Source organism: Galeopterus variegatus, unplaced genomic scaffold (genome assembly GCF_000696425.1).
Source record: "Galeopterus variegatus unplaced genomic scaffold, G_variegatus-3.0.2 Scaffold390, whole genome shotgun sequence".
NCBI classification, from domain to species: domain Eukaryota; kingdom Metazoa; phylum Chordata; class Mammalia; order Dermoptera; family Cynocephalidae; genus Galeopterus; species Galeopterus variegatus.
Window position 1 is genome coordinate 304,841 of NW_007726501.1, and position 10,426 is coordinate 315,266.

The window sequence follows — 10,426 nt, forward strand, 5'->3', positions numbered from 1 at the left end:
ATGCACACACCTGACTCAGGAGTCAGAGAAACTGAAGAGGATCCAACAGAGAAGTTGGAGCAGTTGCAGGCCCAGCTGCTGCTGCACACCAACGAAGTGAGCCAGCAGATAAGCAACAATATATGTGAACTACGAAATGGTTGCTGCTTCACTTCTGCTCTTCAAATCTCACATAAGAATCTATTCTGTGGCCCATCCTAACCAGAAACATACAGAAAATGGAATTCCAGGAAATATAGCCACCAAGCACACATTCATACTATATCATAAGTAAAGAGTAGATTAAATAAAAGAAGTAATTGAAAATGCATTTATTTTGCAGCCTACTCTGTTAAAAAATATTAAAACCTGTTGTCTTTGTAGTTATCTATAAGGGCTCCTTTAAGAGTTATTAGAAATAAAGGTTTTATTTTCTAAATTCTTATCCTTCTTTTCATTTGAATCTTCATGGCTAGTAGGTATGAGTTTATCATTGTGTGGTAGTCAACAGGATGAAAATGATATCCTCACTGGAATTCATGTGAAGTCATCTATCCTAATAAGATGTGACATAGAATCCAACCAGAACCAAAAGATTCTGATAGATGCAGCTCACTATTTGAGTTTTTAGATCATAATTATTATTAATCTTATCAGTATAATTTATTAAGTTAGCAAGATAAGGAAACACATTCATTTTCTTCTGCTCATCACCTCATTTGCACATACACAAACATATACTCAGGCACTTTGCTGCCCTGGACAACCATTTTAATATAAGGAGAAGAACCAATTTAATATGGACTAGGTTTGAGTTATAACAAGATACTATATGTCTTTAGGGTTCTGCAACTAGAAGTAAGGTGAGAGAACTGTCCATCCCATTTCCAGACTGTCAGGGGCTATCTAGTTCCTTGCCTGGGGAGTAGCCTCTTTTCCCTTTAACTAAATAGATTTCCCTTATCCAGATTCTCGGCGCTCATAGGCCTCATCACTGTAACATGAACTTTGATGATACTCTGGCTCTGATCTTATGTCCTAGCTCTAGTAACTGAATTTCTCCTGCCTAGGTTCAGAAACCAAGTCTTTACTTTGCCTGCTTTTTATATCGGGATATGTTTGTCTCAGTTACATCTAGTTCTCTTGGACTATGTCTCTGCCTTACTCTTACAATCTTGATTTACAGGCTGGTGCTACATTCTACCAGGATCTCCAGAGAACAGATGGGCCCAAATTTCTGTCTTGCTTTCTATTACTCATCAGGATTATTCCCCAAGGTGTGTATGCACTAGGAGCATACCAAGAAAATTCTTGTTCTTTATTACTATCTAAAATTTAATGCAGACCCCTTTTCTCTCCATGTTTACTGTTTTACTCCTCCTCTACAGTTTAGTGAGGTTACCTTGAACTGTGAGCAGGTGCATAAAATTCAAGAACTTTTGATTCTCACCTTTAATTATTTTCATCAAAATCTCTTCTTTCTACATCAGAGGCCCAATTGAGTGACCTTGAAGATCCCATTTTATTCTTTGCTCATAACAGAGTTAGGGGAAGTTACCCTTGAGTTTACCTAAAGGGTAAAGTGCAGGATTACCAGTATAATTTAAACTTTCCCCAGTCCACCCCACTCCCAAGGATAACCCCGACCTGCACTCCTTGAAATTCTACCAGTTAGAGTGTCAGAAGTGTGGATGGATAACTATCTCCCTTTGCACCTTGGTCTAGATTGGTTCAAGAAATCAAGTCTTCCAAAACCTGGATTAAGCACACTATGGCTTTGGATGAAAGATAACTGATACAGTGTTTTGGAATTTAAAACATTCTGAGAGAAGGCAGGCTACATGGACCTTCCAAAGAATGGTTCAGGACTAGCAGTGTAAAGCAATACTCAATACTCAGTACTCAATACTCAGTGTAAAGCCCTATACTCATGGGCATATTTTATGTCGTATGCCCTGCTCTGCTCCCCACAACATCCTCACCAACATGTATTGAAAAGAAAGTCTTCTAGAAAAATAAAACTGAAGAAACTGGCTGTCTCGTTAATGAAACTTTGGAGGATTCACACTTGGGCTTTGAATCATAATTGGCTCAATATGAACTATTTACTGAGTTTTCTCTACCATTACCCATATGAATTATTTTCTTTACAGAAATTTTATTTTTGTTTTGTTGTTGTAGCTATTAAAAACACGAATTTAGATGAAACATGATTTCTAATACACTTCTAGAGATCATTTTATAGGTAGGTTGGCAGAGGGTCTGGAACATTAAATAATTTGAAAAAGGCCTGGGTTTCTTTCTGTATGTAAAGACAAAATAGTAAATTGTAACCAGTGTCCTTCCTTTTATTATAGTACATCTATTCTCACTAGGCAATTTTAAAATACCAAGCTGTCTTCAGCAACAGTAATTCACTAGGTTTGTGCTTAATATATTCATGAAGGGCTTTGATGGATTTGATAACCATAGCAGCTGTTAACATTAAATTGCCATTTAATTTTTTTCAGTGACTTTCAAAGTTGTCAATATTAAACAATAGTGTTTTACAAATGACTATCCTAAGACCAATAAGAACAAAATTAAATGAAATTAAAAAGCTCACCCAAATTCTTCCTTTTCTTCACAGTGTCTCACACTAGGCAAACAAAACACACACACACACACGCACACATACACTTTTATAGGACTTTAAGCACTACATTGTATATTTGCGTGTAATTTGCATTGTATTTCTATACTTAGAAATTCTTTTATTCTTTTTCCCACTTCACCTCCAGTTAATTGTTATGCTTTTTTTCTATAGCTCATCCATCAAAATCCATGTTCAATCCCATTTCATAGAACAAAACAACTTTTTACCCTCATCCTTAACAACATAATTTTAAGACAATTTTACTTAAACAATCTGTATCTTGGCTGGCTAATTAGCTTAGCTGGTTAGAGCATGGTGCTGATGACACCAAGGTCCAGGGTTCAATCCTGTACCAGCCAAAAATAAAAATAATAATAATCTGGATCTCAATTCTTCCCCTTTTATTTTTTTTCTTGTTAGATGACTACGTTAATGCGGTTTTATGGACTGAATTTTGGTAAACAAAGAAAGTCAGTACTGTTAATATCTACCCAGTCTTCACAATTTATGGACTGACACAGACATGTCTATGACAATGAAGTATATTAAGAATTACAGAGTTTACCATACTGATGTGCTTTGCTGTCGTTCAGAGTCAATTTGGCTTTTGGGGGTTTTCTGTTTTCTTTTTTTTTTTGTCTTTTTTCCGTGTCCAGCAACGGAGCGCAACCCTCAGTGTTGCCCCCGTACCGGACCAGGGACCGGCAACGGGACCGCAACCCTCGGTGTCGCTCCCGCGCCTCGCTCAGCCAGTGAGCGGGAACCGGTCTGTATGTGGGATCCGAATCCTCGGGCGGGAGCGCCGCCGCACTTCCCAAGCAGCGCACTTATCCAGTGCGCCACCGGGCCGGCCCTTTCTGTTGTTTTTGATGGCTGGGCAGTACAGGGATTGTACCCTGGACATTGGTATTATCAGCACCATGCTCTAACCAGCTGAACTAACTGGTCAGCCCCTGTTCAGTCAATTTGTTCAAAATTCTAAAGACACATCACTACGTATTGGGAACTTAGATTCCTCCTTGTTTTAGTGCTTTGCTTTGACCCTAAGACCAAATTATCACTTCAAACATGACGCATCCCCCAGGAACCATATGAGGGTACTTCAAAAAGTTCACGGAAAAATAGAATTAAAAGATGATGTGGATTTTTCCACGAACCTTTTGAAGTTCCTTGTATGTAAGAGAAAGAAGGGCTGACAAACCCGATTCCTCTCCAGCCAGCTTGCTATATATTCCTATGAGCATTTGGTTTTACTTCTTTTTATTTTTATTTTTGGCAACTGGCCGGTACCAGGATCTGAACCCTTGACCTTGGTACTACAGGCCGGCACTCTGACTCAGCTAACCAGCCAGACTGTTTTATAATAGCCATCTTAATTTTATTCAGAGAGGTAAAAAAAATTCTAATAGTTTTATGCAGTGCTGTCAAAACATATAATTTTTTAAATCTAGAAAAATTAACTTGCTAGAGTACAAAAAAAGGACTTCCTGAATCATCCCCAAATTGCATGCTTTCTTTTATTGTATTTGACTGCTACACATTAGGAGAGAATATCCCTCATTTTTATATTTTCAAATAAAATATAGCTATGTACTTGCTGGGCAAAAATAATTCTCAGACATTTGGAACATTATCATGGAAATATCTGTTTTTTCAAAAGTGTACAAATATCTGCCCACATTAAAACTTATCTGAGGAAAATACTTTTGCTTATAATTTTCTGTATAGAAAAATAAATTAGACATCTGTAACACTTGTACTGTCATGCCATTACCTAAATAAAATAACAACTACTTAGACCATACATCAATGTGGCAAGGTTAAACATTTTCAAAGTCATTCAAATAGTATCAGAAAAATTACTTGTCTAAAACAAAACAGTATTCTTTTAAAGGGAAAATTATATTTCGAAATAATATGTGTAAAAAAGTTGCGCGACACAATGATTACTAAAGATAAGCACTTACATAGAATCATGCTAATTAGTCAAACTTGACAAAGTAAATTCAGCATGTGATCTGCAAAAGTGTAATATTTGATAATATTTGAAATAATTTCCCCTGGCAGATAACAGAGCAAAGTGTCCTCTGCTTTCCTAGATTTCTTTTTGGTTCACTTTTTTGTGGTGGTAATGTTTTTGCTTTTGTCATCTCAATTGAAAATATATGAATATCATTTTTCACAATTTAAAGTTTCAGTCACTTTGAAATTTTCAGTCATTCAGTCAAAAACATGACATGTAAATACAAGAATATAGACCTGAAAGAATTAGAAAAAAGCATTTCCCATTTTCACTTTCACATACCATTTCTTAATTTTAAAAATAAAAAGCTAATGTATAAAAACAAATTTGACACATGATAAAATTCATCTAATTTTATTCATTCAAATTTATTCACATTCTTGATTTGTAATAATAAGAAGCAGTATTTGTTACTCAAAGTATAGTCTACAGACAGGTATCAGTCCACAAACTCTTACCAGTCCATGAAAAGACAAGTGTAAAAATTGAGAATATTTAGAAACATTTGTAGCAATTTGACACTGCTTCTGTATCTCTTATTGTATATTATAAATGTATCAGTCAGCATAAATTAGAAATTTAACAAAAAGTACATGGTCCTTCATCAAAGACAGTTTGAGAAGCACTTGTATAAATGACTAAAATCAATAAACGTTACCGAAACTTAGTTAAACTAATAGCTTAAAACTTTTTTCCTACTAAATTATGTTTTTTTATCAGAGCTACAATATCTGTTATGAATACACAATCAAATTGAATAGAACAGGAAGATTTTACTAACCTAGTTTCATTTATTTTTACGCTATGATCAGTAATATAATTTCTAGATATTAAAACAAAATCTTCATCTTTTTCTTGTATGTATCCCTAATACCAAGAACGCTCACAAACTAGGTACTCAATAAAAACATGTTCAAATAATGACACATCAGTGTAGACTGGCCATAATAGATGTCAGTCACATCTTTGCCATTTATAACTCAACCATAGAATGACCTCAAGTTCCACCTGTTCCCTGCACCCTTTCCCTCCTTCTTTGGGAATGTCTATGAGCTCCACATAAATAGAACATGACGGTTTAGCTTCCAACTTTCTGCCAAGAACTTTGTATATACCTGGCACATGGTAGTTGTTAAATAAATGTGGAATGTCTGATGAATAAGTGTTATCAAGCAGTACAATAACTATAAGTAGAAGATAAGATCACGAAAGAGGAAAATCTAAGTCTACTGTATCATTTAGCTATTGCCGCAAAAAAGAAGTACAAAAAGCTATCTCAAAATTCACTGACTTAAAACAACTATAATTTATTCACAGAGATTTGTGGACTAGCCAAGGGTCAGCAAAGGGTTAACAGATTTAGGCCAGGCTCAGCTAGGGCAACTCAGTTCTACTCCACATGACTCTTGTCTTGGGGCATGTTCTTCTCATGACAATAACAAAGTGCAAATGAGCAGGCCCAGTCATACAAACACTTTTCAAGCCTTTAATGGCATCACAACTGCTAACATCTTCTAGGCCAAAGCAAGTCTCATGGTTCATTCCAGAGCCATGGGATGGGGAAATACTCATTAACCACATGGGGAGGGCACTGAAAAATTACTGAAAAGAATATGGACGTATAATCCAATTTCTGGATAGGGAGTGAAGAATTGGAACAATAATCCAGTCCACCACACTGCAGTATACAGAATAATGTCCTGATGTCCATTTCTTAATCCCCAGAACCTGTAAATATGTTAGTTTACATGGCCAAATGGACTTTGCAGAGGTGACGAAGTTAAGGATCTTGAAATAGGAAGATTCTCTTGGATTATCCAAGTGAGCCCAAAGTAATCTCAAGGGTCCTGATAAGAGGGAGGCGGGAGAGTTAGGATGAGAGAAAGAGATGTAACAACAAAGACGTAGAGAGATTTTAAGGTGCTATGCTGCTGGCTTTGAAGATGGAGGAAGAAGCCACAAGCCAAGGAATGCAAGTGGCCTTAAGAAGCTAGAAAAGACAAGAAAAAGGATCAACCCCCCTCCCACCCCTTAGAATAACAACAAAGACGTAGAGAGATTTTAAGGTGCTATGCTGCTGGCTTTGAAGATGGAGGAAGAAGCCACAAGCCAAGGAATGAAAGTGGCCTTAAGAAGCTAGAAAAGACAAGAAAAAGGATCAACCCCCCTCCCACCCCTTAGAGCCTCCAGAATGAACGCAGCCCTGCTGACACCCTGATTTTAGCCCAGTGAAAGCCATTTTGGATTTCTGAGTTCCAGATAATAAATGTGTGTTGTTTTAAGCCATTAAGTTTATGGTAATTTATTATAGCAGCAATAGGAAACTAATATATACACCCATAAAACCTCTAAACTGGACAAGATTTCTAAATGATCAGTAGGACCAGCATATGTAATTACACTACCAACTAAATGTCATTATAGTTAATAGGACTATTTGTAGAAAGTATATTGATGCCTATGACTTTAGTTTGCTTATTAACGTATATAATGTTTAAATAGTTTCTTCATACATCAAACATATATTTAGTCAACAAAAGTCCTGAGATCATTATACCTAAATTCCTGGCTTGACTAATGAATAAAGTTTGACAACCTCATATTTACAAAAGCAGTAACTATGGCAGTCCAGCCTTGATGAACTTTCCTGCGTTTCTTCACATGTCCAAATTCATGCCAGTCTCCCTTCCAATCTGCCTTTTATTTTTTATTTTTATTTTTATTTTTTTATTTTATTTTTTTGTCTTTTTCGTGACCGGTAAGGGGATCACAACCCTTGGTGTGGTCACCCACACTGTGCTCAGGCAGTGAGCGCACCGGCCATTCCTATATAGGATCCAAACCCGCGGCGGGAGCGTCGCTGCACTCTCCCGAGTGTGCCACGGGGCTGGCCCCCAATCTGCTTTTTGGATCTTACCATCTGCTCACTGAAGTTTTCACAACCCAGTACTCATACTCATCCCCTCACCGAGAATCTGAGGTCAGAGGGCACGATTTCATTTATGATTGATCTAGAAGTCTCTAAAGTTCCTCCTGATTGCCAGAATAGTTTCATATTTTCTAATTTATGCTAAGAGTAAAATTTGTCTAGATGGAATTCAGAAACAGTCCAAGCAAATATATAATTTTAAAAACTGAATTAGACAGTGTTTGTTTAGAAAAGTTTTAAAAATTGCATTATGGTTTTATAAAATGCATAACAACAAACCAAGCTTCAATCTTTAAAAAGGCTTAGCTTTTATCAGAGTGCTCACATTTATTTCTATCAAGTAGTTTTGAATTTTCATTACAAATTATTTTCAATTGTTCGTTTTTAATAATGATAGCCTTTGAATGCAGTACCTCCGTTAGCCGAGTCTCTGAAAAAATGCCAGTTAAGAGTTATTGTGTGTCTGGTAAATGAAAGTTAAGCAGTTTAATCAGAGTGACCCTCCCCCCCCCCACTACCTCATCACACACTCATAGAACGATCCTTTATATTTCTACTACTCATGAAGGTTCATCTATAGGAATATAATAATGGAGTTTTTCAATACTTCATTTTCCAATGTTTGGGGGATTTGCTGCACTTAACATGATTTCTTTAAGTAGCAATGAACAGAAAGCCATCATGAAATTCAGATGAAGCAGCCATTCTTACTACCAGAGTTCAATTGTTATTTGGAGACATGTAAGTGAAAGTCTGCTCCTACAATACACCTTCTGATCAGCTTGGATCAGAAATACATCTTTTTTTCTCATTGCTTTAACATCTTTTCTACGTGGGGCAAACATATTCAATTTCTTTTTACCAACACACATAATCATAAAACATGCAATAAATGAAACCTTTATTATTTCTCTACAAATATTCACTCCTGTTCTGTTAAAATGGTGTTATTACCTTCCATGGCAATGAGTTCTATATAAGTAACTAAATACTAATTTTCAAAATAAGAAATCTTGATCAACTCTTGATGTAAATGCACATTATTTCAATAAAGTCTGTTATGAGTAACTTCATTTTTTTTTTTAGTGGATCTACTCAATTAACATTATACTTCTCAGTGAGTTTTATATATGAAATTTGAAAACTACAAGACTAGGAGACAGAAATCTGTAAAATCTGTTATTATCTGAGAGGGGCAGGTATGTACTATGCATGTATGTAAGGAATTCTTTTATTTAGGAAATTACTTTGAAAACTAGTGTTGTATATTTTGAAGCCACACTCTGGGAATATGGAAATTGGAGCCACAAGATTCCCCTCTGAGAATTAAAACTAGAAATCAACACATAAAAGGGCAAGAGAAGATTATATATAGCCACCTAAAAGAGACAGAATATCTCTTCCCTTAGTCTAGAAGAGTTGGCTATAACCTTATTAAACATGGAGACCTATATTCTCAGTCATGTGGTCAGCTATAAAAGTACAGAAAAGAGAGAATCACACAGGCAAACATTGACAGTGTTCATCTAAACACTATGTAGAGAGAAGAGAGTGTTATGCATGAAACTTTCTTTTAATGGGTAAAGCTTGTTTATAAGCAGGTAGGAATAATGTGGTTGAGAAGACATTTAAAATATGTACGATACAAGAGAAAGAAGAGATAATCTATAGTATAGGTTTCCTAAGACGATGCGCAGTGCTGGGATTCAAAGCAAAAGTGGAGAGGGAGACTTCAGCAAGATGGCAGAATAGATGGTCTCCAGCCTCCAGCATCACTCTCTCCTACAACCAATCGATTTACAACCATTAAAAAGCAAAGCCTGCCCATGTGGGACCACCGGAGCTCAGGAAAAGAGGAAAGACCCTTGGAGTTTGTGAAGGTGGAAGAAGCCATGGTGAGAGAAAGAAGTGACCACTCAGACTGTTTGGAGCCATGGCTGCTTCAGTGCTGTCCCAGGGAGGAACAGGAAGAAGTTGTAGCACACAGAACAGGAGCCGACAAAAGCCACAGCTGTTCCCTTTGCATGAAATTGCTTGGAGTCTGCAGTGGAGAAGAGGGCCTCCCAGTGCACTATACCAGCCCCCAGGCCAGTGACACCACTGACAGGCTTCCCGTAGACGTACACAGGAGTAAAGGCTACAGCCTACCAAAGAAACAATCCACTCAGAGGCCAGTGAGTCATCACAAGGGACCCGCACACTGCCCACCCCATGGGAAGTGTTTGGAGTGTGGAGGGAAACTGGTCAGCTGGGGGAACATTGGGGCACAGTGTGGGCAGCTGATCTGCTTTCCGATTGGCACAGGCCCACTCAGTGGAGACTAGGCAGGAGATAGACCTGCAGGGGGCACATTTTACTGGGAAGACTTAGCCCTGAGCCAGAATTTCCGGGGGACAAAGCTCTGATATTAGCCAATAAAAGTCTAACATCAACAAACAACACCTGTAAAACCTAGAAGAGGTGGCAGTCTCCTCAAATGCCCAGACATCAATGTAAAGACACCAAGATTGAGAAAAAACAGAGAAATATGATACTATCAAGAAAACCAAACCAAGCACCAGTAATTGACCCAGAGGAGCAGCGAATTTATGAAATGTCTGGTAGAGAATTCAGAATAACCCTCTTAAGGATGTTCAGGGAGTCACAAGAAAATACAAATCTGGAAAACAATCCAGGAGCATAATGAGAAACTTGACAAAGGAATTGAATCACTTGATATAAAGCTCCAAAAGCAGATGTTCAGGGAGTCACAAGAAAATACAAATAGAAAATTAAATGATATCTGGAAAACAATCCAGAAGCATAATGAGAAACTTGACAAAGGAATTGAATCACTTGATATAAAGCTCCAAAAGCAGAT

At 37.1% G+C, this 10,426-nt stretch overlaps 1 pseudogene; it reads left to right on the forward strand.

Annotated features, from left to right (window-relative positions):
• Window positions 1-10,426, forward strand: part of LOC103586902 — a 132,209-nt pseudogene continuing 121,783 nt past the window's right edge.